This window comes from Panthera uncia (assembly GCF_023721935.1).
Source record: "Panthera uncia isolate 11264 chromosome A3 unlocalized genomic scaffold, Puncia_PCG_1.0 HiC_scaffold_11, whole genome shotgun sequence".
In the NCBI taxonomy this organism is placed as follows: domain Eukaryota; kingdom Metazoa; phylum Chordata; class Mammalia; order Carnivora; family Felidae; genus Panthera; species Panthera uncia.
The window spans coordinates 13,392,300-13,419,419 of record NW_026057578.1 but is presented as its reverse complement, the minus strand read 5'-3'; the positions used below and the strand labels follow the sequence as shown (position 1 = coordinate 13,419,419).

At 45.8% G+C, this 27,120-nt stretch overlaps 1 protein-coding gene and 1 pseudogene across 12 annotated transcripts in view; one reads left to right on the top strand and one right to left on the bottom strand.

Moving 5' to 3' along the window:
- The window catches only part of NCOA3 (nuclear receptor coactivator 3), a 205,158-nt gene that overhangs the window by 41,098 nt on the left and 136,940 nt on the right, over positions 1–27,120 (top strand). For 11 of the 12 annotated variants that reach the window (XM_049649892.1, XM_049649899.1, XM_049649897.1 and 8 more), the window contains exon 1: positions 25,530–25,697. The exons of the other annotated variant lie outside the window; for it this stretch is intronic. The gene's annotated coding sequence lies outside the window, so the exon portion shown is untranslated. Of the gene's footprint in view, positions 1–25,529; positions 25,698–27,120 lie in introns of those variants that run through there. 12 annotated transcript variants of the gene reach the window in all.
- On the bottom strand, positions 22,681–22,970 carry LOC125936362 (60S ribosomal protein L37a-like; annotated as a pseudogene).

Genomic DNA, 27,120 nt, shown 5'->3' with positions numbered 1-27,120 from the left:
TCGAGCCCCACGTTGGGCTCTGTGCTGACAGCTTGGAGCCTGGAGCCTGCTTCGGATTCTGTCTCTCCATCTCTCTCTGCCCCTCCCCCACTTGTGCTCTGTCTCTCTCTGTCTACCAACAATAAATAAAATGTAAAAAAAAAAAAATTAAAAAAAAAAGAGTGGTGGTGAGGGGGTACCTGGATGGCTCAGTAGGTTAAGTGCCTGACTTCAGCTCAGGTCACGATCTCATGGTTCAGGAGTTCGAGCCCCACATTGGGCTCTGCGCTGACAGCTCAGAGCCTGGAGCCTGCTTCTGATTCTGTGTCTCCTTCTCTCTCTCTCTGCCCTCCCTTGCTTGCACTCTCTTTCTCTCTCAAAAATAAATAAACATTAAAAAAAAATTTTTTTTTTTTTAATGTGGGAAAAGAGGTGCCTGGCTGGCTCTGTTGGTAGAGCATGCAACTCTCAGGGTCATGAGTTTGAGCCCCATATTGGGTGCAGAGTTTACTGAAAAAAAAAAAAAAAAAGAAAGTAAGAAAAGAAACCGTAATGCTACCAAATTGCACTTAGAGTGACTGGATGACTCTGAGGGCACCTCCCAATCCCAGCATGCTTTGCACCAAGGCAGCAGAGTTGTAAAGTTCCTCAGACTTTCTTTAGTTCCTTCACTGATTCCTACCTGTGGTTAAGACTTGTTCTCTGAACTTAGTCCCTGAGGCCAGGGCTTCTCAAAGACTCATGTGCCTTTGAGTTATGGGGGGGGGGGGGGGGAATCTTTTTAAAATGCAGATTCTGGGCACCTGGGTGGCTCAGTTGATTAAGCAACCAACTCTTGATTTCAGCTCAGGTCATGATCTCGCGGTTTGGGGATCAAGCCCTGAGTTGGGCTTTGCGTCGACAGTGTGGTGCCTGCTTGGGATTCTCTGTCCCTCTCTCTCTGCCCCTCGTCTGGTCACGTGTGCTCTCTCTCTCTTTCAAAATAAATAAATAAACATTTAACATAAATACATAGGGGTGCCTGGGTAGCTCAGTTGGTTAAGTGTCTGACTTCGGCTCAGGCCACGATCTCATGGTTCATGGATTCGAGCCCCACATCGGGCTCTGTGTTGGCAGCTTGGATCCTGGAGCCTGCTTTGGATTCTGTGTCTCCCTCTCTCTCCGTCCCTCCCCTGCTTGCACTCTGTCTCTCTCTGTCTCTGTCTCTCTCAAAAATATAATACATTTTTTAAATACATAAAATTTTTAAAATTAAAATAAATGAATGAATGAATAAAATCAAATGCAGCTTCCGATTCGGCAGTTCTGAATTAGAGCCTGAAGGTCTGCATTACTGTGGGCCACACGTTGAATAGCATGTAGTCAAGTGCTCCCTGGATATTATCTCAGCTTTCCAGAGGAAACCACAATTGAGTTAAGGAAGAAAAGCAGATCATACACACTTTCCTTTTTAAAGAAATTTAAATTAAAAGGCGAGTCAATTTAAATAAAAAATATTAAGTAAATAATACCAAGGTGGTTTGTGGCTGTGGCAAAAATCCCAAAGGCCTTATGTGAGTGACTCAGCTTTGGGGAATTCTGGTCGAGCCAGAATCTCTTCTAGACCTTTTTTTGCCTGAACGAAGTTGAACCAAAACTCCTTGCATGAAAACTAGTGCTGAAAAAAGACATCTCTCGAAGGACTCCCGGTGGATCTTCAAAATCCAAACAGCCTTTATTCGGGGCCCCTGTAAACCTGGGGGGCTATTTGTTCAAAACGAGACCTTCATTTTTGGGAGAGGAGGCCTTCTATACACTAATTGCCAGTTACAAGAACCAAGGGGCCAGGGCGTCTGGCTTTTGAAGTCTTGCGAAAGGTACTCATAAAAGTTCGCAGCCCTGGAAAGACCCTCGAGTGGCATCCAGAGTCCAGGGCCTTGAAAGAGCCCGGTGTGTTTATTTACAGAAAGTTTGCCGATCGAAACCCTGCTTAGCCCTGGAAAGACCGCGTGTGCGCGTCCCTGATCCTCCTTTCCCCCCTCACCCAGTTACAAACACCTAATCCCAAGGAACTGAGGCTCACGTTGCCTCGAACTGACTTTTCATTTACCCCTGGCACATCAGATATTCATCTCAGGGGGGTTGACAAGGCAGGGAGAGTGCCGACTGACTCTGGAGGGGAAGTTCAATCAGGTTTTTCACCACCCTTATTTGCACCAGCAGCTTCCCCCAAATCGTGTCTCATTTGCATTAATTCAGTAAAAATACTAATCAAAGATGGCATATTTTGATTCATTAAAAACGTCTTTATCCCACAACATGGCTGCTGGATCTGGTTCACAGAGACACGCTGCTAAATCTGAATAATGGGCGCTTTGGTTTTTTTGTTTGTTTGTTTTAAGAAAATAGCCTTGCCGTATCTTCTGTGTTTGGAAATGAAGAATAGAGGAACCCATACTATTCTTTCTTTCTTTTTTTTTTTAAGTAGGTTTCATGCCCAGCGTGGAGCCCAATGTGGGGCTTGAACTCAAGGACCTAAGCTAACGTCAAGAGTGGGATGCTTAACTGACTGAGCTGCCCAGGCACCCCTAAGGAATCCATACTAATTCTTTGGTTTGCTCTGGCTGACTAAAAATCTTTGATAGGCCACTTTTTTTTTTCTCTCTCTCTCTCCCTTTCTCTCTCTCCCCTTCACCTTCTCTCCCTCCCTCCCTCCCTCCCTCCCTTTCTTTCTAAACTCTATTGGAACTCTAGGGTACTGCTATCTGTTTGGGATCAAGTCAGGCTCAGTCAGTAGAGAATGCGACTCTTAATCTCAAGATCATGAGTTCAAGTCCCACACTGGGCCTAGAGCTTACTTAAAACAAAGCAACACAACACAACAGAATAATCCCGGCTCAGATGGAGTTCAGTTTCTGGGCAGGAGTGACAAACTCAAATGCACACCAGGAGCCAGGGATGCAAGGAATAGAGAGCTGGCTTGTGTAGGACAATAGGTTATAACTCACTCAGCCTCTTGGCAAGGACAGCGGTAAACTGGAGACCCCACCCCCACCCCTCATACTGGCCGTGCAGGAAGGGAGACCCTGTTTTTCCACACCCTCACGGTTTATGTTTCGGAAGAAGCCAGAAAGTGCCGGAAATTCAGATCCTTATTTAAAATCTACCAATATTCAAATACTGGCAACTAATTTAGACTTTGTAAAACATTGTATGAGTCAAATGGAACACATCTGTATTCTAGATTTGACTCGGGTAAAAAAAAGTAGCTTTCAAACATTTTTGATCTCGATTCACAGTGAGAAATACACTTTATATCATGGTGGTACATGTGTAGACACGTATACACGCATACACGCTCCCGAAATGCCAGTTTCCGGAATACTTTGCTATGTGTGATGCAGTATTTTCTCCTCATTTCTCTTCTAGTTTATTCTATCCTAACCTACTTTGTAATAAAAAAGACTGAGAGGTGTGTGGGTGGCTCCGTCGGTCAAGCGCCCGACTTCGGCTCAGGTCATGATCTCACGGTTTGTGAATTCGAGCCCCTCGAAGGGCTCTGTGCTGACAGCTCGGAGCCTGGAGCCTGCTTCGGATTCTATCTCTCTCTCTCTCTCTGCTCCTCCCCCGCTCAGTCTCTGTCTCTCTCTCTGTCTCTCTGTCTCTGTCTCTCTCTCAAAATAAGTAAATATTTAAAAAACTGGGGATAATGGCTAATACTTAGCTTGTTGAGTTGGTCAAGGATTAAATGAGCTGTGTAAATAGCTTTGCCTACTGTACTATATCTGTGGCAGGTGCTCAATAAATAGGGGCTATTGTTATGTGTGGGAAAGAAAGATTTAAATAAATGAGTTATTCAGAGTCCCAGCCAGACCTTTTATTTAAAGACAGCAGCTTCTGTTTGCTGTTTCTACCTGCTGCCTCTGAGGCGCGGGATGTGGTGGGACCTTGCTGTTTCCACCAGGGTTAGTAAGAAAGATGCTGGCAGGGCTGAGTTCATTTACATGTTGCAGATGTGTGATTCTTGTTAAAATACTAACACTAGTAATAACAGTAACACTTATATGTTGCGTGATCAACTATCCTGGTTTCCCAGGGACTGAAGGGTTTTCCAGAAAGTGAAGGTACATGTTCAGCTCATTCTGGTTTGCTCAAGACTTTGCAAATGTTTAGCACTGCAAGCCACAGGTCAAATCCAGCCCACTCTGTTGTTGTTGTTGTTGTTTATAGAAATTTTTGTTAATTACAGGTTCACATGCAGTTGTAAGAAATAATACAGAGTGGGGCACCTGGCTGGCTTGGTCAGAGGAGCACGTGACTCTTGATCTCAGGGTGGTGAGTTGGAGCCCCATGTTGTGGATAAAGATTACTTAAAAACAAAAATCTTAAGGGGCGCCTGGGTGGCTCAGTCGGTTAAGCGTCTGACTTCGGCTCAGGTCATGATCTCACGGTCTGTGAGTTCGAGCCCCGTGTCAGGCTCTGTGCTGACAGCTCCGAGCCTGGAGCCTGCTTCCGATTCTGTGTGTGTGTGTGTGTGTGTGTGTGTGTGTGTGTGTCTCTCTCTCTCTTGCTCTCTGCCCCTCCCCCACTCACACTCTGTCTCTCTCTCTCTCTCTCAAAAATAAACATTAAAAATAAATAAATAAATAAATAAATAAATAAAATAAATATCTTAAAAAAAGAGAGAGCATACAGGGAGATGCCTTGTACACTTTGCCCATTCCGCCCCCCACCCCCACCCCCCAGTGATAACCTTCTACAACTCTGTAGTATAAATCACATTCAGGTTACTGACATCAATACAATCCACCACCAAACAGTCTTGTTCAGATTTCCCCAATTTGACTTGTACGCATTTGTGCCCGTGTGTCTGTCCTATACAGTGTTGTCTGTGTGTCTGTCCTATACAATGTTGTCACCTGTGGCTGTGCATCCACTGTCCTGGTCAAGATGTTGAACAGGGGTTTTTGTTTGTTTGCTTTTAAGTTTATTTGCTTTGAGAGAGAGAGGGAGAGAGTGCAAGCAGGTGAGGGGCAGAGAGAAGGAGAGAATCCCAAGCGGGCTCCACACCATCAACGCAGAGCCCGACGGGGGGCTCGAACTCTCGAACTGTGAGATCATGACCTGAGCCAAAGTTGGACGCTCAATGGACTGAGACCCCCTTATTTTATTTTATTAAAACAAATTTTTTTTAACATTTATTTTTGAGACAGAGAGAGACAGAGCATGAGCGGGGGAGGGGCAGAGAGAGAGGGAGACACAGAATGTGAAGCAGGCTCCAAGCTCTGAGCTGTCAGCCTAGAGCCCGACGCGGGGCTCGAACTCACGAACTGTGAGATCGTGACCTGAGCCGAAGTCCGACGCTTAACCGACTGAGCCACCCAGGAGCCCCAAAGAATGATTTTTAAATTTCAGAAAAATTTTTTGAATGTCTATTTATTTTTGAGAGACAGTGCCCAGTGGGGGAGGGGCAGAGAGAGGGAGACAGAATCCCAAGCAGGCTCCAGGCTCTGAGCTGTCAGCACAGAGCCCCATGTGGGGCTCTAGCCTCCGAACCATGAGATCGTGACCTGAGCCAAAGTCAGACACTTAATCGACTGAGCCACCCAGGCGCCCCAAGTTTTCAATTTTTAACAGGTGACAGTCCAACCTTTGGGAAGGGAAAATATTGAAGTCACTGAAAGGAGAAGTACCTTGTTTTGGGTCATATCTGCTTCTTTGTTGGCGAACCCAGACTCTAATTTTGGCCTCCATTTCCATCTGCATCTAGGTAGTTCATCAGCCTTCTGTGTTTTTTTTAATGTTTATTTATTTATTTTGAAAGAAAGTGAGAGAGAGAGAGAGAGAGAGAACACAAGTGGGGGAGGGGCAGAGAGAACCAGAGAGAGAGAGAATCCCGAGCAGGCTCTGTGCTGTCAGCACAGAGCCTGACTCTGGGCTCAATCCCACGAACCATGAGATCATGATCTGAGCCAAAATCAAGAGTGGGACACTGAACTCACTAAGTCTCCCAGGTGTCCCTAGCCTTCTGTGTTTCTAAAATGGACTCCACTCTTCCACAATCCCCATAGTATGGTTTTTTTTTTTTTTCTTTTTTTTTTTGGTCAGAACTCTGCTTAAAAAAAGCAAAACAAAAAAACAAAAGAAACCACCACGTTTTTCCTTATTATTTTTGCACACAACTCAGTTTTCTCCAACAAGGCCTGAACTGCTATTGTTTGTGACAAACTTCTTTGCATCCAATCCTTCCTCTTTTCAAGATAAGGCCTGTTTTTCCCAGGGCTTGGGGAACCACACCTACAAGAGCTGTTCCAGGCACGTACAGCATTGTTTTCCTTTCTCTGATAAGCTTCTTTTGCTGAAAGCACTCCCTTTGTCTCCTACCTGTCTCCAGAGCACTCTGAGACTTGCTTTTATTTTCGTGTGATAGTGTGGCCATTTCTGTTAGGATGCCGGCTAATTATCCCTGTGTTGTACACATCATTTCGCTGACCATCCCCAGAACCATGGCTTAAGCCAAAGGTTCTAAAGCTTGAACATGCATCAGAACCATTTGGACAGCTAGTTAAATCATGACTGCTGGGCCCTACCTCCAGAATTTCTGATTTAGGGGCGCCTGGGTGGCTCAGTCAGTTAAGTGTCCGACTCTTGGTTTTGGCTCAGGACATGATCTCGTGATTAGTGAGTTCCAGCTCTGCATCAGGCTCCGGGCTGATAGCGTGAAGCCTGCTCGGGATTCTCTCTCTCCCTCTCTCTCTCTGCTTCTCCCCTGCTTGAGCTGTCTCTCTCTCTCTCCCTCTCAAAACAACTAAATATTGGGGCGCCTGGGTGGCTCAGTCGGTTAAGCGTCCGACTTCAGCTCAGGTCACGATCTTGCGGTCTGTGAGTTCGAGCCCCGCGTCGGGCTCTGGGCTGATGGCCCAGAGCCTGGAGCCTGCTTCCGGTTCTGTGTCTCCCTCTCTCTCTGCCCCTCCCCCGTTCATGCTCTGTCTCTCTCTGTCTCAAAAATAAATAAACGTTAAAAAAAAAAAAGAAAAAAAAAAAAAGAATCTGCATTTCTAACCTGTTCTAGGTGATGCTTATGGTGCTCCTCCCGTGGCCTACACTTTGAGAATCACTGGCATAAGCTGGGATTTATAGGACAGACTGACTATATTGAAGTATTTATTTATTATTATTATTTATTAATTTTTCAAAAAAATTTTTGACGTTTTAATGTTTGCTTTTGAGAGAGGCAGAGAGATGGAGCGTGAGTAGGGGAGGGAGAGAGAGAAAGGGAGACACAGAATCTGAAGCAGGCTCCAGGCTCTAAGCTGTGAGTAGAGTCCTACGTGGGGCTGGAACCCATGAACCGTGAGATCATGACCTGAGCCAAAGGACTCAGCCACCCAGGCACCCCAGTTATTATTATTTTTTAATGTTTGTTTTTATTTTTGAGAGAGAGAGAGAGAGAGAGAGAGAGAGAGTCAGTGGGGGAGGGGCAGAGAGAGAGGGAGACAAAGAATCCGAAGCAGGCTCCAGGCTCTGAGCTGTCAGCACAGATCCCAACACGGGGCTTGAACTCACGAACTACGAGGAGCCACTCAGGCACTCCTATTCAACTGTTTTTTAGGTACGCTCTGTGCCCAACATGGGGCTCGAACATGACCCCAAGATCAAGAGTTGCTTACCCTGCCGACTGAGCCAGCCAGGTGCCCCACATTGAAGTATTTTAAAGTCAATTACAGACATTATGACACCCACAAAACCTGACAGCCCCGTCTTCCCAGGGGCTCAAACCTCTGCTTTCCCTTGGTCCCCTCGTCTAATCCGTCTTGAAGGTTCCTCTGTTCTAGCTTCAGTCTGTACCCCCACCCGTCCTTTCCTCCTGCAACCGTCCTAGCCCACACACACGTCCCCTCTGACCTGCCACACTGCCTACCTGGTCCTCTCTCACTCCTGCCCCCGCATCACCCAAATGGTCTTTGACACATGAGTCAGATCCTGTCATTCTGCCGAAAACACATCCAGTGGCTATTGCTATCACAATTAATTGCAAACTTCTCTTACGACTGGCAAGAGCCTGCATGCCCCTGCCTCCCTGCCTGCCATTAACGCTTACTTCTGCTTGACCCATCACACTCCAGCTGCACCAGAGGCTTCCAGGTTCCGCTTACACCAAGCCATTAGCGAAACAGGTAACCCTGGTTGCCTCTAGGGACAGAAACTTGGCATCTTGGGGAGCACAGAAGGAAGGAGATTTTCACCCTGTCCCTTGTAGCTTTGAATTTCGAACTTCATTAATGTATTATCTATTCAAAGTGAAAAGATAAACACAATCAAAACAAACTAAAGAGGCGTTTCTGTGGTTGCTCTCTGGCCTATCGTAATCAGCTATTTCTTTTATAGCACCGATCACGATCTGTAATTATCTTGCTTTTGTGTTTAACTTTAGTCCTCTGCCCCTTCCCCCCTCACTGGTGTACAAACTCCCCGATGGCAGAAAGTGCTGGTCTCTGAGGCTCACTGTTACAGTCCCAGGGGTTAGCAGAGCTCCCGGTAAGTGGGAGTCACTTGATAAATATTGTTGGATGAGTGACTCTTGTACAGTGGGGACAGGAACGTGCAGTAGAATCACTCGGGGATTCGGGACTTGCATATCTGAACCCCAGACCCGCCGGAACGGAACCTCCAGGGGTTCGTGACTGTGTAACACACTTTGAAAGCCCAGGCATCCTCTGCGATCTCCTGGTGGTGACCGCTTGAGCGAGTCAGAGCCAGCAAAATAACTCTGGAATCATTTTGGCTGTATCAGGTCTTAGCTTTCCTGCCTGTGAAATGGGCATAGTGGATTAACTCTCTCGGTCCATCTTTAGGATTTTTGCCATATTCTCGTACCACCTACATCATTTATTTAGTTAGTACGTTTCTTGAAATCAACTCACTTATTTTTGGTTGTATAAGCTTTATTTCAAAAGGAAACATTATATCAGTACGTAAGCAGAAGGGGCACCTGGGTGGCTCAGTCGGCTAAGCATCCGACTTAATCATCCAAGACTGCTGTGTCTCTCTCTCTCTCTCTCTCACTGCCCCTCCCCAATTCATGCTCTGGGTCTCTCTCTCTCAAAAATAAATAAATGTTAAAAAAAAAAAATTTACAGGCGCTCCTGGATGGCTCGGTCGGTTAAGTTTTCGACTTTGGCTTAGGTCCTGATTTCACAGTTCCTGAGCTTGAGCCCCGAGTCAGGCTCCGTGCTGTCAGCACGGAACCTGGAACCTGCTTCGGATTCTGTGTCTCCCTCTCTCTTTGCCCCTCCCCCACTCGCACTCTCTCTCTGTCTCCAAAAAGGAATAAATGGTAAAACATTTTTTTAAAATTTATACTAAAGTAAAATAAAATAAATTTGTAAGCAGAAAACCTGAGTCCCTTGACATTAATGGAAGGTAGGGGTAAAGACTGTGAAGTAACTTAAGATTACATTTTGGCTAGAAACTTTAGGATTTCTGATGGCTTGTCCTTTGTTCAAAAAGGAAATTGCACCATACTGAGACTTCCTACTAAAGGTAGAATTGGAAGATATTTGAAAAAGGGGCGATTTTCTCGCAGTGCTATGTAGAGTCGTCTAAATATTTGACTAAAAATCATCTTACCCACCTGTGGGGAAAACACTGAATTCAGACAGCTCATTTCAGAAATGGGGAAATTGAGGCCCAGAATGGAGAAGATAATTTCCCCCAGGACACCAGGACAACTCATTTGGGAATTTATCAAGTCCTTTGGACCATGAGCTTTGACACTAGAAGCTACAGCCACAGGTATCTGGGGCAGGGTCTGGAACACAATGAAACTCAAGATATGTGTCCTAACGTGATCATTGTCATTCCGCTCGTGTAGTTATCATCTGGGTGACTTGCCTGTATGGGCAGTTAACATTTTTTTTTTTCTTTACGTTTATTTATTTATTTTGAGAGAGAGAGAAAGAGAGTGTGTGAGCAGGAGAGGGGCAGAGAGAGGATACCAAGCATGCTCCCCGCTGTCGGTGAGGAGCCCAACACCGGGCTCAGGGTTCGCGATCTCACAAACTGTGAGGTCCTGACCTGAGCTGGGCACTTAACTAACTGAGCCACCGAGGTGTGCCAGGGCAATTGACATTTGATCATTTTTGTCCTTAACTAAACTTTCAGTTCCTTGAGGGCAGCAACTGTATCTCATGACATATGTCTTATTAATTTTATTTATGTATTTACTTTTTTTTTTTTTTTTTTTGGTAATCTCTATACCCAACGTGGGGCTCCAACTTATGATCCTGAGATCAAGAGGGTCACAAACTAAGCTCTACAAACTAAGCCAGTCAGGTGCCCCATCAATAAAAGCTGATTTTTAAAACACATGTTAGGGGCACCTGGGTGGCTCAGTCAGTTAAGCATCTGACTCTTGATTTTGGCTCAGGTCACCATCTCGTGGTTCATGATTTCGAGCCCCATGTCTGGCTCCACGCTGACAGTGATGAGCCTGCTTGGGATCCTCTCTCCCCTGCTCTGCCTGCGGTCTTTCCCTCAAAATAAATAAATAAACTTAGAAAGAAAGAAAGAAAGAAAGAAAGAAAGAAAGAAAGAAAGAAAGAAGAAAATGAAAAAAAGAAAGAAGGAAAGAAGAAAGAAAGAAGAAAGAAGGAAGGAAAGAAAGAAAAAAGAAAAAGAAAAGAAGAAAACATATGGTATAAGGGGCGCCTGGCTGGCTCAGTTGGTGGAACATGTGACTCTTGATCTTGGGGTTGTGAATTGGAGCCCCATGTTGGGTGTAGAGATTACTTAAAACTAAAATCGTAAAAAGAAAAAATTGGCTTTTATGAAGATATAGTTTCTATACCATAAATTCACCCATTTAAAGTGTACAATTCAGGGGCGCCTGGGTGGCTCAGTCGGTTGAGCGTCCGACTTCGGCTCAGGTCATGATCTCACGGTCCGTGGGTTCGAGCCCCGCGTCGGGCTCTGAGCTGACAGCTCAGAGCCTGGAGCCTGCTTCAGATTCTGTGTCTCCCTCTCTCTCTGACCCTCCCCCGTTCATGCTCTGTCTCTCTCTGTCTCAAAAATAAACATTAAAAAAATTAAAAAAAAAATAAAGTGTACAATTCATATAAAAATATATTAAGAAAATTAACAAGGGTACAATGGTTTTTAGTGGATTCATATCCACTACCATCACTATAATCAATGTTACAACATTTCATCACCCCCAAAGGAAACCCTATACCCATCAGCAATCAATCAGTCTTCCTGTCTTGCTCCCCCCCATCCCTCAGTAACCACGAAACTATTTTCTGTCTGTATGGTTTTGCCTGTCCGCACATTTCATGTAAATTGATTCCTACAATATGTGGCCTTTGGTGAGTCGCGTCTTTCACTCAGCCTAAAGTTTCAAGATTCACCCACGAAGCACGTATCAGTACTTGGTTCCTTCGTGGGACCAGACGATGTTCCACTAACGGATACACGACATTTTGTGTGCCCGTTCATCAGTCGACGGGCATTTGGGGTTGTTTCTGCTTTGGGGCTCTCACGAAGGGTGCTGCTATGGACAGTCACATGCAAGTTTTTGTATAGACATACGTTTTCATTTCTTTTGGGGATCTACCTAGGAGTGGAGTTGCTGAGTCATGAGGTCGCTCTAGGTTTAACCTTTTTGGGAGCTAGATTGTGTTCTAAAGCACCTGCACCACATCACATCATGTCTTATAATATTTTGTGTCCTATATCAGCGTAGAGCTTTTGGTTGCAATAGATCAATCTACTTCAGGCAAGGGTGGGCTTCCCTGGGGCATAATCTTTTTTTTTCTCCATGATCCTTGCAGAAAGCCAGCAAGAGCAGATTGCTGGATCCTCTCTTGTCACCCACTCGGCCATGCTGCCATCCTGCTCCTCCCGGGATGCACCCCTATGTGCCCTCTGCCAGCAATGCCCTTTCCTCAGATATTTTGAGGGCTCCTTTCTTGTCACCATGCCTGCGTCACCTCAAATGTCATCTCCTTTCAGGAGCCTGACCTGACATCCTAAGGTAGCCTCCTCAGCCCTCAATCTCTGTTCTATTACCTTGGAATTATTTCTTTCATAGACCTCGATCACTTGCTGTACGTACTTTGCTTACTTTCGTGTTTGCTTTGGGACCATCCATCCTTCTTCGCTGTCTCCCCATCCCTTGGAACTCTAGCTTTGTGGGAGCAGGTCTCTGTGGTTCACCCTTCCATTTCCCATCCTGGAATAAGTGCCTGTGAGTGTGTTACCTTACATGGTCAAAGGGCACCTGGCTGGCTCAGTCGGAGGAGCATGTGACTCTCGATCTCAGGGTCCTGGGTTCGAGCCCCACGTGGGGTGTAGAGATTACTCAAACAGATAAAACTTAAAAAAAAAAAAAAGGAAGAAAGGACTTTGCAAATGTGGTTAAGGATTTTGAAATGGAAAGATTATCTGGAGTTATCTGAGTGGGCCCAATGTAACCATAAGGGTCTTTGGAAGAGGGAAGCGGGAGTGTCAGAGTCAAGAGAAGAGGTGACAACAGAAGCAGAGGTGGGAGTGACGATAGAGGGGGGCCTTGAGCCAAGGAATGTGGGCAGTCTCTAGAAGTTGGAAAGGCAAGGAGACAGATTCCTCCCTAGAGCCTCCAGAAGGAATGCAGTCTCTGATGTTAGCCCTTTAAGACCCATTCCAGGTTTTTGACATCTGAAACTGTAAGATAATAAATTTGTGTTGCTTTAAGCCACCATGTGGCAATTTGCTATAGCGGCAACAGGAAATAAATACAGCACTTAATAAGTATTTGGTAAGAAGAGTGAATGAAGGGCTCACAACACCCACAGAGTTCTGCTGGCCTTGGCCAGCTGGTCGCAGCACTCCACGATACCTCTAGCAAAGTTAGGGCTCTGCCCTTCACCGAGTTCAGTTACTTTCTCTATGTTTGGGTCTCCACAGGCCATCTTGTTTTCCTTCCTGCCACCTACCAGCTTCTCCTTCTCTACCCTGCTTGGTTCTTGGTCAAACTTGCTTGTCTTTACATTTATGAAATATCTTGTTCTTCTCTCCTATTTTGGTTCCTTTTTTGTGTGTCTTTATACGCCACTATATTACATCCTATCTCTTCCATGGTTCTTATCCTCGTACCCTGTCTGCTTGGGGTCTAATCGCATCTTTGCTTGTCTGCTGATTGCTAGCTCAAGGAGGACTCTCTCTCTCTGTGTGCTGTAATTTTGGATTGTAGGAGCCCAGGGCCTCATTTCCTGTCCTTACTTTTGCATCTCAACCCAAGACCCACGACACCTCCCTCTTCTGGCACTCACAGTGTCAGTTTGCACTTACTGGTCTAGTTTTCGGTTCCATTTTTGTTTTTTGGCACGAGGGGATTCCCCTCACTTTCTTGGGAACTCAGTTTTTCGTTTGAAAGAATATTTGTTATCTTTTACCCAGAATTGTCAGATGTCTTTGTCGGGGCGGGGTGTTTCAACTTCTCTGAGTCTGCTGTACTGCTGGGGGTGACCTGCCTTCACTTTTCTTTTCTAGTATCTTCTCTCTGCCTCCCAGCTCTGGATATTCTGTTTCTGTTCTTTGCGTCCACTCTAGGACATGCTGTTTCTCTGTTCTTTATCCCTTCAGGCGCAAATCCTTTTATTAACTAGTTGATTCACTCCAGAGTTCCCCCCCCTTTTTTTTAAGTGTATTTATTTAGTTATTTACTTATTTAAGCAATCTCTACACTCGTAGGGCTCGAACTCACGACCCCGAGATCAAGAGCCACTGAGCCAGCCAGGCGCCCCCACTCTGTAGTTGTCTGATTCAAAGTCATACAAATGAAAATCTGACAAGTCAACCTGTTTCCTGTTTGGCTCAATATATTTGTGCCCGGCCACCTCAGAAATCACTAGGCAGCCCATGTATTTGGCTGCTGTTGGGGCTGATGCCCAAATGTGATCTAGTCAGCTGTGTTGTGAGCAGAAGTGGCCAAATACAGGGTACCAGAGACAGTGACTTCTGCCCTTCCTTTAGATGGACCCGTGGGTGGGGCAGGCATCATAATTGATGTGTGTGGTGGCTTATCCTTAACAGACTCTGCAATCCAGTTGATTGATAACAGCCAGAGGGTGGTTTAAAAAAAAATTTTTTTTTTTTTTTAACGCCAGGATCTTCACTTGGCTTACACATTTATTTACCCCTGGCATAGATACCGTTTTCATGCCTCAACACATCCATTCCTCCGATGTTTCTACTCTATAATTACTAAATAATTAGAAGAAGGTTTATGCATTAAATAAGCTCACTGTCATCACTTTAAAACCTAACTTCATTAAAAAAAATAATAGAGAAGGAAACTGTAATTCCAGGGCTGGGGTCAGCCAACCTTTCAAAGCCCCAAGATTTGGGGCTCCCGGGGGGGCTCAGTCGGTTGAGTGTCCGACTTTGGCTCAGGTCATGATCTCGTGGTTCATGGGTTTGAGCCCCACAGCGGGCTTGCTGCTGTCAGCATGGAGGCCGCTTGGGATCCTCTGTCTGCTTCCCCCCTCTGCCCCTCCCCCACTTGTGGTCTCTCAAAAAAAAAAAAAAAAAAAAAAAAAGCCCCGAGATTCCATGATGGGATGCCAGGCAGACAACAAAATAATGAAGACGCTCAACACGTCCCAATGTGAAAAGATGTTCCAGATATCTGCCGGAAGTGAAAAAAGTTACGGGCAAAGCAGGGCACATTAGTGCACCATCATTCGCGTACAAAAATTTATCCGTACGTATACGTGTATTTCTTTGTAAACGCATCTTGTATACAACATCTAAGAGACTGGTAATGGTGGTTACCTCTGGAAGAGCACTTGGGTGGCCAAGGGCCTTGACCTGACATCTTGTTTGTGGAATTTAGAAAGAAACAAGGAAAGAAGGAAGGAAAAGAGGGAAGGAAAATGTAAGAAAAGCCCCACAGCCAAGGTGGGAAGAATCTGCTGGAGAGTCCTCAAATCTATCCTCCTCTGGAGGAGAGGGGTGGGGTTGAATCTGGCTCCTCAAGGCCACTGTCTCCATCACCTTCCCACCTCTCGGTTGAATTTATCCTGGGAAGGAGCGGGGGATTTGGTTCTCAGTTCTATATGCTAAGCCTGGCAAAAAGGCTGGGGGTTCTGAAAGAGAACGTAGGGGCCAGAAAGTCACCCTCTCTGCTCAGTGCCTTTAAGCATTTGACTGTGAATCACAGTGACAAATATATTTCACACGGTGATTCAGCTTTCACACTTCTATATATACTTGAGGTAAAAATTTTAAGAAACAATACATACTACGGGAGATCCACTCTGACATTTTGTAAAATTCCATCACAAGTGTTTTAAAATAGTGGGCAGATCCCATGCTGTTGATTTGCAAACCCATGAATGGGTTTTGACTCACCATCTGGAAAACATGATATTGTCTCATGAAGCCAACTCCACTATTGCCTTTTGGAGACACTGATGTGTCCATCTTCAAAGATGCCTTTTCCTATCTGAACCCAAAAGCTCCAACTTTGGTGATTCTTCCATTTCAGAACTTGGAGTTGCCTTGATTCAAAACATGACCATTGCTAGAAAACATCTCTATCTCCTCTCATGGCGCCTTCTAGTCCCATTCCTCTGCTAGTCCTGGCAGGGTCTTAGGTTTCACATTGTCAAACTTTCTTTCTTTCTTTCTTTCTTTTTCTTTCTTTCTTTCTTTCTTTCTTTCTGTCAAACTTTCTTTCTTTCTTTTTCTTCCTTTCTTTCTTTTTCTTTCTCTTTCTTTTTTTTTCTTTTTCTTCCTTTCTCTTTCTTTCTTTCTTTCTTTCTTTCTTTCTTTCTTTCTTTCTATGTTTGTTTATTTTTGAGAGAGACAGGGTGTGAGTGAGGGAGGGGCAGAGAGAGAGGGAGACACAGAAACTGAGGCAGGCTCCAGGCTCTGAGCACATAGCGTGATGCAGGGCTCGTGCTCGAGAACTGCAAGATCTTGACCTGAGCTGAAGTCGGAAGCTTAACCCACTGAGCCACCCAGGCGCCCCTGACATCATCAAACTTTCTAAATAGAAAGACTTCATTAATAAGATCTCTTTTTCTTTATATTTTATGATTACTAGTACCTGTTAAAATGTTTCTTTTAAGAGAGAGGTACAAGGAAATTCATTGTAACGGTAACAGACAGGAAACAAACTGAGTGTCTACTAATAATATCCACATCCTTGTGAAAAACATGACAGCTCTCTATGTACTTTGTCATAAGGTCCTTGCAAAGACAAGGGCCAAAACATTGTGGACATTATGCTCTTGTTTATATGAGAAGCAATACATATATAAGTTTGGGTAGGCATAGACTATCCCTGGAAGGACAAGTAAGAAAATGGTGATGGTGGGGGTGCCTGGCTGGCTCAGTTGGAGGAGAGTGCAACTCTTTTTTTTTTTTTTTTTTAAGTTTACTTATTTTGAGAGAGAGAGACAGAGAGAGAGTGCAAGGGGGAGGGGCAGAGAGACAGGGAGAGAGAGAATCCCAAGCAGGCTGCCTGTTGTCAGTGCAGAGCCCAGCTCGGGACTTGATTTCATGAATTGTGAGATCATGACCTGAGCTGAAATCAAGAGTCGGATGCTTAACTGACTGAACCACCCAGTGCCCTGTGGTGTGACTCTTGATCTCCGGGTTGTGAGTTCAAGTCCCACGTTGGGTATAGAGGTTACTTAAAAATGAAATATTAAAAAGAAAAAGAAAAAAGAAAATGTGATGGTAGTATCCCCGGAAAGAAGAAGATCTGAGAGCACGGGTGGGTAGAGGGTTACTTTTTATTTCTTTAAAAAAAAATTTTTTTTTTTTTACGTTTATTTTTGGGACAGAGAGAGACAGAGCATGAACGGGGGAGGGGCAGAGAGAGGGAGACACAGAATCGGAAGCAGGCTCCAGGCTCTGAGCCATCAGCCCAGAGCCCGATGCAGGGCTCGAACTCACGGACCGTGAGATCGTGACCTGAGCTGAGGTCGGATGCTCAACCGACTGAGCCACCCAGGCGCCCCGGGTTACTTCTTATTTCTTACAAACTCTTTTTACCTTCTGAATTTCTACCATTATTTAAAATTTTTTTCTTTTCAGAGGCACCCCGGGTGGCTCAGGTCATGATCTTGTGGTTTGCGAGTTCGAGCCCCACATTAGGCTCACTGCTGTCAGTGCAAAGCCCCCTTCGGATCCTCTGTCCCTCTCTGTGTCCCTCCCCTGCTTGTGTGCTTGCTCTCTTTCTCTCTCTCCTTCTCAAAAAGAAAATAAACAGTAAAAAATTTTTTTCTTTTCACATCTCTGAGCGTGATGTGAAAATTACCAATCTCACAAGTGCATTAACCACAATGGACACTTAAAAAAAAACCAACAGCTTTATTGAGATGTGATTCACATGCCATAAAAGTCACCCTTCTAAAGTATATGCTTCAGTGTTTTTTAGCATATCCCTCGCGTCACACTATCATTGCCACTACCTGATTTCAAAATATTTTCATCCCTCCAGAAATGCTGCACCCCTCCTTTGCCACCATCTCCCACGCTCCCCTCCTCCTGTCCCTAGCAACCACCAACCTACTTTTTGTTTCTTTAGACTTGCTAATTCTGTACATTTCATATAAATGGAATTATGTGATATATGACTGGCCCCCTTCGCTTAGCATGATGTTTTCAAGGTGCACCCATGTTATAGCACGTATCAGTACTTCATTTCTTTTTATTGCCAAATAATATTCCATTGAGTGGGTACACATTTTGGTGGGACCATTTATCAGTCGATGGTCATTGGGGTTCTTTCCATTCTCGACGATAATGAGTAGCCATCATTCACTTGAATAATTTGAATATAACGACTAGATCATTTGACTATAATGAATAGAGTTGCCATAAACGTTTCTGTACAGTTTTTGTTTTTGTTTTATTAAGTAGGCTTCCTGCGCAGCACCGAGCCCAGAGCGGGGCTTGAACTCACCACCTGAGATCAAGACCTGAGCTGAGATCAAAGGACATCAAGAGGGGCGCCTGGGTGGCTCAGTCCGTTAAGCGGCCGACTTCAGCTCAGGTCACGATCTCTCGGTCTGTGAGTTCAAGCCCCGTGTCGGGCTCTGGGCTGATGGCTCAGAGCCTGGAGCCTGCTTCCGATTCTGTGTGTCCCTCTCTCTCTCTCTCTGCCCCTCCCCTGTTCATGCTCTGTCTCTCTCTCTGTCTCAAAAATAAATAAAATGTTAAAAAAAAAAAAAAAACAAAGGACATCAAGAGTCAGATGCTTAGCCGACTGAGCCACCTGGGTGCCCCAGCTGTGTAAGTTTTTGAGTGGACTTAGGTTTTAAATTCTCTTGGGAATATATTTAGGGGTGGAATTGCTCTAGGTTTCACATTTTGACGAGCTGCCGAGCTGTTATGTAAAATGGCTGCACCTGGATGGCTCAGCCAGTTGAGCGCCCGACTTCGGCTCAGGTCATGATCTCACGGTCCGTGAGTTTGAGCCCCGAGTCGGCTCTGTGCTGACAGCTCAGGGCCTGGAGCCTGCTTAGGATTCTGTGTCTCCCTCTCTCTCTGCCCCTCCCCTGCTCATGCTCTGTCTCTCTCTCTCTCTCTCTGTCAAAAATAAATAAACATTAAATGGCTGCAGCATTTTACAGTCCCTACCAGCAGCATATGAAATTCCAGTTTTTCCTCATCCTTCCAACGCTTTTTTTTTTTTTTTTTTTAATTTTAGCCCTCCAACGATGGGTACTTATAAAGCATTTGGTAGCAAACTAATTTTTTTTTTTCCCTAAAGCAAACACATTTAATAAGTAAGCCCCAGAGGGGGAAGAAAAAAACCCAAAAAGCAAAAAGCAAAAAGTGAGCTGGGCTTCAGAGTCTTCCTACTGTGTGGAGTCATTTGCAGGTTACGGGGATGGGGGAAGTCTATTGCAGGCAGCCAGCTGCCAATTTCAGCTGGGTCCCGAGACGGCTCTGGAACGAAAATCACAGGTCACCCAACCCCTGTTCTAGGTTTAAAGCAAGAGGTGTGAACAAGGTTACTCTGGGTCAGAAGGCTCACGCTGCTTTTTGCCAACTAAAGATGGGCTTTAAATGCGATTCTTCACAGAGGTGTTTTCCTCTTTTAAGCAAAACAACAAATAAAGCGTTCACTGGCTGGAAATCTCTTTTGCCTGTGTGTGTGTGACTCCAGCTCAGCTGTGTGTCCTACCCAGGAGTGGACAGGTTCAGAGTGCACCCAGCCTCGGGGCGGAGCCTGGACCGGGGCCAACTCATTTTCAGGTTGGGTATTTCAAAACAGAGTGTCAGGCATGTGCAGGGTTTAGGTATCCACCCAAGCATTCTATTTTCACTTGCAGGGAAATTTCAGACTATAAGAAGTATGATGTGGCAAAATGGGGGGAGAGGAGGAAATTGTGACTAACCTTTGGGTATTAATTCCTGCACACCCCAAGTATAGAGCCACTGTATGTGATCATTATTAACATTTATTGAAGGTGTGCTTTGTGCTTGATCCTGTTTTTAGGGCTTTCACTGTATTGTTTTATGTAATCCTCCCATGAAATAGGTGTTATTTTAGTTCCCATTTTAGGACATGGAGGCACAGAAAGTTCAAGCAACCAGTCATTATCACACAGGTTGATAAGTAGCAGAACCAGCTGAGCAAGTCAGGCAGTGGGTGCAAAGCCCACACTCTTAACCACTAGGCTATATTGTCACAGTAAAGGAAGAATGCAGGGGACTGTCAGGGGGACAGGGACGAGAGCTGAGCCTCTGGGTTGTCCCTAAACAACTGAGAAACATTTACTTATCCTCTCAAAGGGAATGGTTGAAATAGTAAATGCTTGGATTCCCAGATTGCCTTGCAGCCAGGGGTGACCATGTGGCTCCTCTCTCCACTATGATGAGATGTAAGGGGACATTTGCTGCAGGGGCATGGGGGCCATGAAGGGCAGTAGGGAAGTTTGGGGAAAGAGTTGTATGTCTGAAAAAAAAAAAAAAAAACGGGGAGAGAGGCGGCATCTGTCTTGACGCCTATTCACTTTTCTGCTTTCCTGCATTCTAACTGGAATTGGAATTGGTGTGATTCTTCAGCTGTGGCAGCCATCTTGTGCCCATGAGGTTATAAACTAAGGACAGAAAGCCAATATGCTGAAGATGACAGAGGAGGATTGTAACATTCTGGTTCTTGATGAGCATACTCTGGATCTGTCTACTTTTAGACATATGTGACAATTAAATGTCTTTATTGTTTATGCATCTATGGAGAGACAATAAAGCATAACAGTTAAGATTATAGGCTTGTGAGCCTGGGTTTATACCCTGACTCTAGCATTTAGTACCTTATACCGTTGGGCAAGTTACTCACTTGTTCAACGCTTCCATTTATTCATGCATAAAATGGAGATAATGAAAGACCCACTGCTTAGGGTTATCACAAGGGTTAAATGAATTAATATATATAATGGACTTGGAATTGTGTCTGGTAAGTATGTTTTCTATGAGTGCTGGCTACTATTATCTTTTTTTTTTTTTCTGCCAGAAATTTTTATTTTGGAAAATTGCAAGTCTACAGGAAAATTTCAACAACACAATAAACACCTGCATACTCTGAATCTAGATTTACTAATCGGTAAAATTTTGCCACGTTTGCTCACATGCAGTCTCTCTCTCTGTGCACGCACGCGGGTTATATTTTTCTCCACTTGAATTATTTGAGAGTAAGTTGAAGGCAGGCTAGTTAGCATGATTACCGGTCTAGCAGCCTGTTACTTGCATACACAGCATGTGACCCAAGCTAGACCAATTGAACAAATTTCTCTCTCTCTCTCTCTTTTTTTTTTTTTTTGATTTTAAGTAATCTCTACACCTAAGGGGGGCCTCGAACTCACAACCCCGAGATCAAGAGTTGCGTGTTCTATCAACGGAGCCAGCCAGGCACTCCTTGAATTTGAATCTTGGAATAGGGTGATGAGAAGATAGAAAAAAATGATTGAGCTCTAGATTTACTGTTGGTTCTGGAGAAGATATTCAGGATCTTCTTTTCCCCTGGTTTCTGACATTTCTGGGCCTGATCTTCTAGTTTTCCCTTTGATTCTGTGAGTTCTTGCCTATCATTTTACTCCATCCCATAGTCTATTGTTGTTGCTTGCAACCCAAGAGCCCTGAAGGACACAGCTGTCCTTGAGGAAGGGAGCGCCTATCCTGGGAGTGTGGAGGTAGAGGCTTCGTGAAATCACAATTGTTGTAGGCAGAATCTCTTCATTTTTGGAGGGCTTTAGCTGGGTGACCTTATAATCTCATTCTCACAGCATTATGCTTCTGTGTACCCTAGGCCAAGGCAATTTGATTGGGGTAATTTCAGGATTTGAGACTACTCTTCCTACCTCCTGAAAGTTTTCAGCCACAGCTCAGCAAAAGCACACACATGTAGAATGTTTCAGTTATCAATTGCTGTTAACAAACCACTGCAAAATTTAATGGTTTAAAGAACAACCATTTTATTATCTCTCATGATACTGTAGGATGATTTGGCTCAGTGGGTGGTTCTTCTGTTCTCGATCTTATTGGTGGGGACTGCAGTCCCCTGAGCCTCCAGGGACTGGCATGTGAAAAAAGGCTGACTCATGAGGCTGGCAGTAACTACTGGCTGGGATCTTAGCTGGGACTGTTGACTGGAATGCCTCCCTTTTTTTCCCATGTGGACTCTCACTCTCCATGTGGCTTGGGGTTCCCACAGCATGGAGGCTGGGTTCCAAGAGGAAAGAAATGGAAGCTGCCAATCATCTTAGGGCATGAGCTGAAAGTCTCACCATAAAACTGCCACCATTTTCATTCATCGAACAGTTCCAGAGCAACCCCAATTCAAGAAAGAGGAAAGAAAATTTACTCCTTGATGGAGGCGCAACTGTGCAAACAGGACGGAATGATAGCAGACATCTTCACAGACTATTTACTAGAGCCTTTCACTCATTTGGCTTAGATTTGAAGTCAAGAATAGTATATTCCAGGGGTGCCTGGTGACTCAGTCCGTTAAGCATTGGACTTTGGCTCAGGTCATGATCTCGGGGTTGGTGGGCTGGAGCCCCTCTTAGGGCTCTGTGCCAACAGCGTGGAGCCTGCTTGGGATCTTCTGTCTCCCTCTGTCTGCCCGCCCCCTGCAAATAAATAAACATTAAAGAAAAAAAAAAAAGAATAGTGTTTCCCAAATGTCACATCGAAACCTTGCCAAATTCAGCACAGAAGTTGCTTCCTCCTAGAAGCTTTTTCCAATACCCCTTGAGTTAAAAGGTCTATTCTTGGGTTCCCAAACAACTTGTATATATTTTTTATTTTCACTTTTCGTATTTTTTACTTATTTTTTTTAACATTTATTTATTTATTTTGAGAGAGAGAGAAAGTGTGCACACAGGTGCAAGTGGGGGTGGGGCAGAGAGAGAGAATCCCAAGTAGGCTCTGTGGCGTCAGAGCAGAGGGGCTAGATCCCATGAACCATGAGGCTGCTGTGGGGCTTGATCCCTTGAACCGGGAGATCGTGACTTGGGCTGAAATTAAGAGTCAGACGGTCAGCCGACTGGGCCACTCAGGAGCCCCCAGGCGCCCCCATATTTTTAAATTGTTAATATTAGTTACACCTGCTGTGAATCTATGTATTCTATATGCATATGTATCTATACATATCTATAACATATTTATATGCGTAGATATATATATTTTGGCCACATAAAGTAACCCATTTATTATAGGCTAGCAATGTTTCAAATGGTGGAACTTCTCCCGGTCTTTCTACTCCTTTAGTCTTCTGATGGGACTGTAGAGCTGGTAGTGTAGGTCCGGGTACCACCGGCCACCGTTTTCATGCAGGAGCCACAGTGCCAGATCCCCACAGCTTTTCTTTTCATCTTGGTTTTGCCACAGAAGGAGCAAATGTACTTGGCGCTCTAGCTTATTTCAATCTTCACCATTTTCCTGTGGGAGGCACCTTAATAGGTCCCATATTTACTAATGATTCCCAACTTCTTGCTGTGTTTAGTCATGTTGCCACAAACTAGGTCTGAGACCAGAGAGCTGAATATATATGTGTACGTGTACACACACACACACACATACATATAAGTATGTATGTATATATATGTACATGTATATATATGCATATACATGTTTACGTATATGTATATATATAACTGATAGATTGATTTTTTTACCTTCTTTCCTTTCTTCTTTTCCCCTCCCTTTCCTTCCTTCTTTCTTTCTTTCCATTTCCTTCACAATTATTTAAGTGCCTACTCTAAGCCAGACACTAATCTGGGTGCTGGAGACGCTTGAGTGAACTGAACAAATTCCCTGCCCTCTTGGAGCATTTGGTTTGGAAGATCTACTTGATCTTCTATGGTTTTTTTTTTTTTAACTTTTTTTTAAAGTTTATTTAAGTAATCCATACACCCAACTTGGGGCTCAAACTCACGACCCTGAGATTAAGAGCTGGAAGCTTCTTCACTCGCCCCTAGTCTTCTTTGCTTTGGAAGATCTACCTGAATGACAATAGGTAGCAGAGATCTGAATGACAATGGGGAGCACGCCAGGAGGAATGAAAACTGCCGGAGAGCAAAGGGAACAAACAGCACAGCAAGCGACAGTCCCTGAGGCATGTTTGGGAAGTTCTCGAAACAAGAGGAATGTTAGTGTCTCGCACAGGATAAGAAATTAGAAAAGATCTATTACCTGAGATCGGAGAGGGAAGCAGAGACCAAGCCAGTTAGGGTCTGGGTTTTATCCCAAATGCAATAGGATGTCACTGGAACATGTTCAGGTTGGAAGTGACATGATTTAGTGCATGAGTTTTCAAAGATCCCTCTGGCTACTGTGTGGGGAGTGTTTTGGGGATTACTAAAGGGAAAAGCAAGGAGAGCTTCAGTCGTTCAGGTGAAAGTTCATGCAGGGTCTTAGCATTCATTTCGGGATCCTCAACATCCAATCACAGTGTTTATTATCTGTTGTTTGATGAGGGATTGAATACAAGTAGCATATACCGTCTGAGTGAGTACTCTCGCTAAACTACGTAGTGGGTCCTGAGAATACTACGTCAGAGAATGAAAGAGACAAAAGCTCTACCTTCATGGAGTTTTCATCCTAGTGAGGAAAAGAGATAATAAGTACCGCAAGTAAACAAAAATATGTTGTTTCCAATGATAAAAAATGCTATGAAAAGAAATGAAGCAGGGAAGCCTGATAGAGAAAACTGAGACCACAGTGGGCGGGAATTTAAAATAGAGCAATCAGGGAAAGCCTCACTGAAGAAGTGACATTTGGACAATGAGGGGTGGGGAGGAAGATGAGGGAGGGTGTTGTTTAAACTTTCCGGTGGTGGTGGGGGTAGGGGTGGGGCGGGGAGCGAACCAGGCAGAAATAGCAGAGGCAGGGCCTCTGAGGTCAAGGTGTGGTAGCTATGTTGGAGGGACCCCAAGGAGTCCAGGTGGGCCTGGAATACAGCAGTGGGCTGGACAAGAAGCGGGTGATGGTGACTGAAAGGGGATAGACAGGTTGTGTGGGCTCTTCAGGTTACTGTAAAGGTTTTGGAAGACAGACATAAAATGACTTGGTTTTTATCAGGACCTCTCTGGCTGCTACGTTGAGAGTAGGCTGGAATGGAAGCCGGGAGAACAGCGAGAAAGCTGCTGCAGTAGTCCAGGTGGGAAAGGATGGGAGCAGAGCATAAAGTGGTTTTTTTATTCTACTCACACTCGAGACATTTAACACTGATTCAACAGTATTATCTAATATAGAGTCTATATTACACCCCCCCTTCCTGCCGTCCGTTTTGCATGAAAGAAAAAAAAATCTTGATCCAATCAAGGCTCACCTACTGCCATTTGGTTTTCACCTCTTCCGTGCTTTTTTAAGAGCCCAGGCAAGGTGTTTCGTAGCATGTCCCACATTCTGGATTTGCCTGGTTGTTTCTTCATAGTTAGGTTCAGGTCGGCTGTTTTTTTTTTGGCAAGGATACTACTACAGAGGTGGCGTTGTGCCATCCCCATTGCATCATATCAGGAGACAAGTCATGTCAGTTTGATCCATTACTGGTGAAGCTAAGTGATAGTGTTTGGTGATTAGATCTCTCGGTTGAGATGGTGTCCGCTGCAAAGCAAGCTATTCCGTGGGATACTTGGGGGCTGAATATATAGTGAATATACTATCACCCAGCAACCTTTCGCCCGGTGACTTTAGCATCTAATGAAGAGCCCGGTGGCTTCTGACCGTGTGCCTCAGTTTGCTCCTCCGAACAATGAGGATAACAGTGGTCTCGAAGGGATGCTTGTTGCGAGGATCAGTACTTGGCATACAATGAACGCTAGGTAAAGGTTAGATACTACTGGACGAAGGCAAGTGTGACAAGATTGAGGGCAGGGCTGAGGCTGCGCTCCAACGCTCCGGAACCCGCCGCGGCTCCCAGGCGGCGAGCCAGGGACGCCGGCCTGGGGGTCCTGCCCGCCACGCCCTCGCGCCGCGCGAGCGCGGCCGGGCGGGGGCACCCAGCGCCCAGGCCGCGCAAGGCCCCCTGGGACCGGTAGTGCTGGGCGTGGCCTCGGGACTACATATCCCGGAGGCCCCCGCGCCGCGGCTCCAGCCGCTGCCGCCTCAGCCTCCACACAGCGACGGCGGCGGCCGCGGCGGCTGAGTCGGTGGCGGCGGCGGTGGCGGCGGCTGCGGGCTGAGCGGCGAGTTTCCGATTTAAAGCTGAGCTGCGAGGAAAATGGCGGCGGGCGGTGAGTGGAGATAAAGGAGGAGCGGCGGCGGGCGAGGGGGTGGAGTGCGAGGCGGGGGTGAAGAGGGCGAGTCCCCGGGTTGCCGCGAGCCGACGGCTTTGCGGCTCCGCGGAGGCGCTGAGGGGCGCGCCGAGCGGGGGGCGCGCTGAGATAGTTTTGGGGTGTCGGGGCCGCGCCGCTTCCCCGCAGCCCGGGGCGGCCCCGCGGCCGGAGGAGGGGAGTTGAGGTGGGGCGGCAGCCGGCTTGGGAGTCGGAGGGGGTCCCCGCGCGGAGGGGTCACCCCGAGGAGTTTCGGGGTGGGGGGGGACCGCGGGGGCCCACTTTTCCCCTCCTGTCCCTGAAGTTTTGTCTTTCCCCAGCCCTTGGGGCTGCTTTAGGAAGCTCCCCGCGTCCGCCTCCCGCTGCCTCGGCTCCTTCGCAGTTATTCGGAGGAATTAGGGGGCGGGGGCAGCGGCGCAGACCCCACGACCCCCACCCCAGCCTCCAGGTCGCACCCAGAATCGGGTTGCGTTTTGTTGCTGTGTTTCCTCCCGCACCGGGGCATTTTTAATATTTGAACTCGAATGATCTGCGGAATTTCATTTTGGGCACGGGGAGGTTCTCCGCAGTTTTCTCGCTAAAAAGGCATTTTGCTACCTCCGGTGTGAAGGTTGGGAAATGGCAAGTGGGAAGTTGGTAGATCAAATTTGGGGTTTGGCTGTCTTCGTCAGGACTGTTTTTTCTCCCCCCCCCCCCCCCCCCCATCTCGAATCTTACGTACGTTGACGGAGTTTGTAATGATTTAAATTGTCTTGCACATGCTTTAAAAAAAAAAAAAAAAAAAAAAGATGATCCATGAGTCGTTGGGAGGCTTAGTTGCCCCCAGTTTGAGGGCACTCGGGGTGGAAAAGTTAACCAAAAGAGCAGTGGTGAGAGCGAGAAAGCATCGTCTCGAAATCTCACAAAACAGGAGGAGTTTGGGATTCCAAAATGGAATGACACGAAAGGCATGAAATTGTCCCGAAGTCGAAACTCACCCCCCCTCCCCGCCCAGCCCCCCGCCCCCCGCCCCGTCTCGAAGGCGAAGACTTCCTTTTTTGCAGTTTTTGAGCAGCGCTTCAAAGCCAACCTGTTTTTGTTATTAAGCCTGTACCGTAAAGAAACCGGAAGGCGAGTACCAGCTGTCTTGCTGCAGTGGTTTTTTAAATGGAGTTGAATGAGATGAGCGAGTGGTAGCGGTGTTGAGGGAGATTGCTGGATCTCCGGATTTAAATGCCCGGCCTCGGACCCACCTAACTGGTCCCTGGCTGCAAGAAAGCTTCAGTATTTGTTGCAGCAGGTTGTAGAGAGGATGATGGAAAAGACAAAAAACCAAACCCCAAACGTGGGTCTTGTGAATGCCGCATACGCTGAAACGTGAAATGGAGATCTGGAAGTTCGTGAA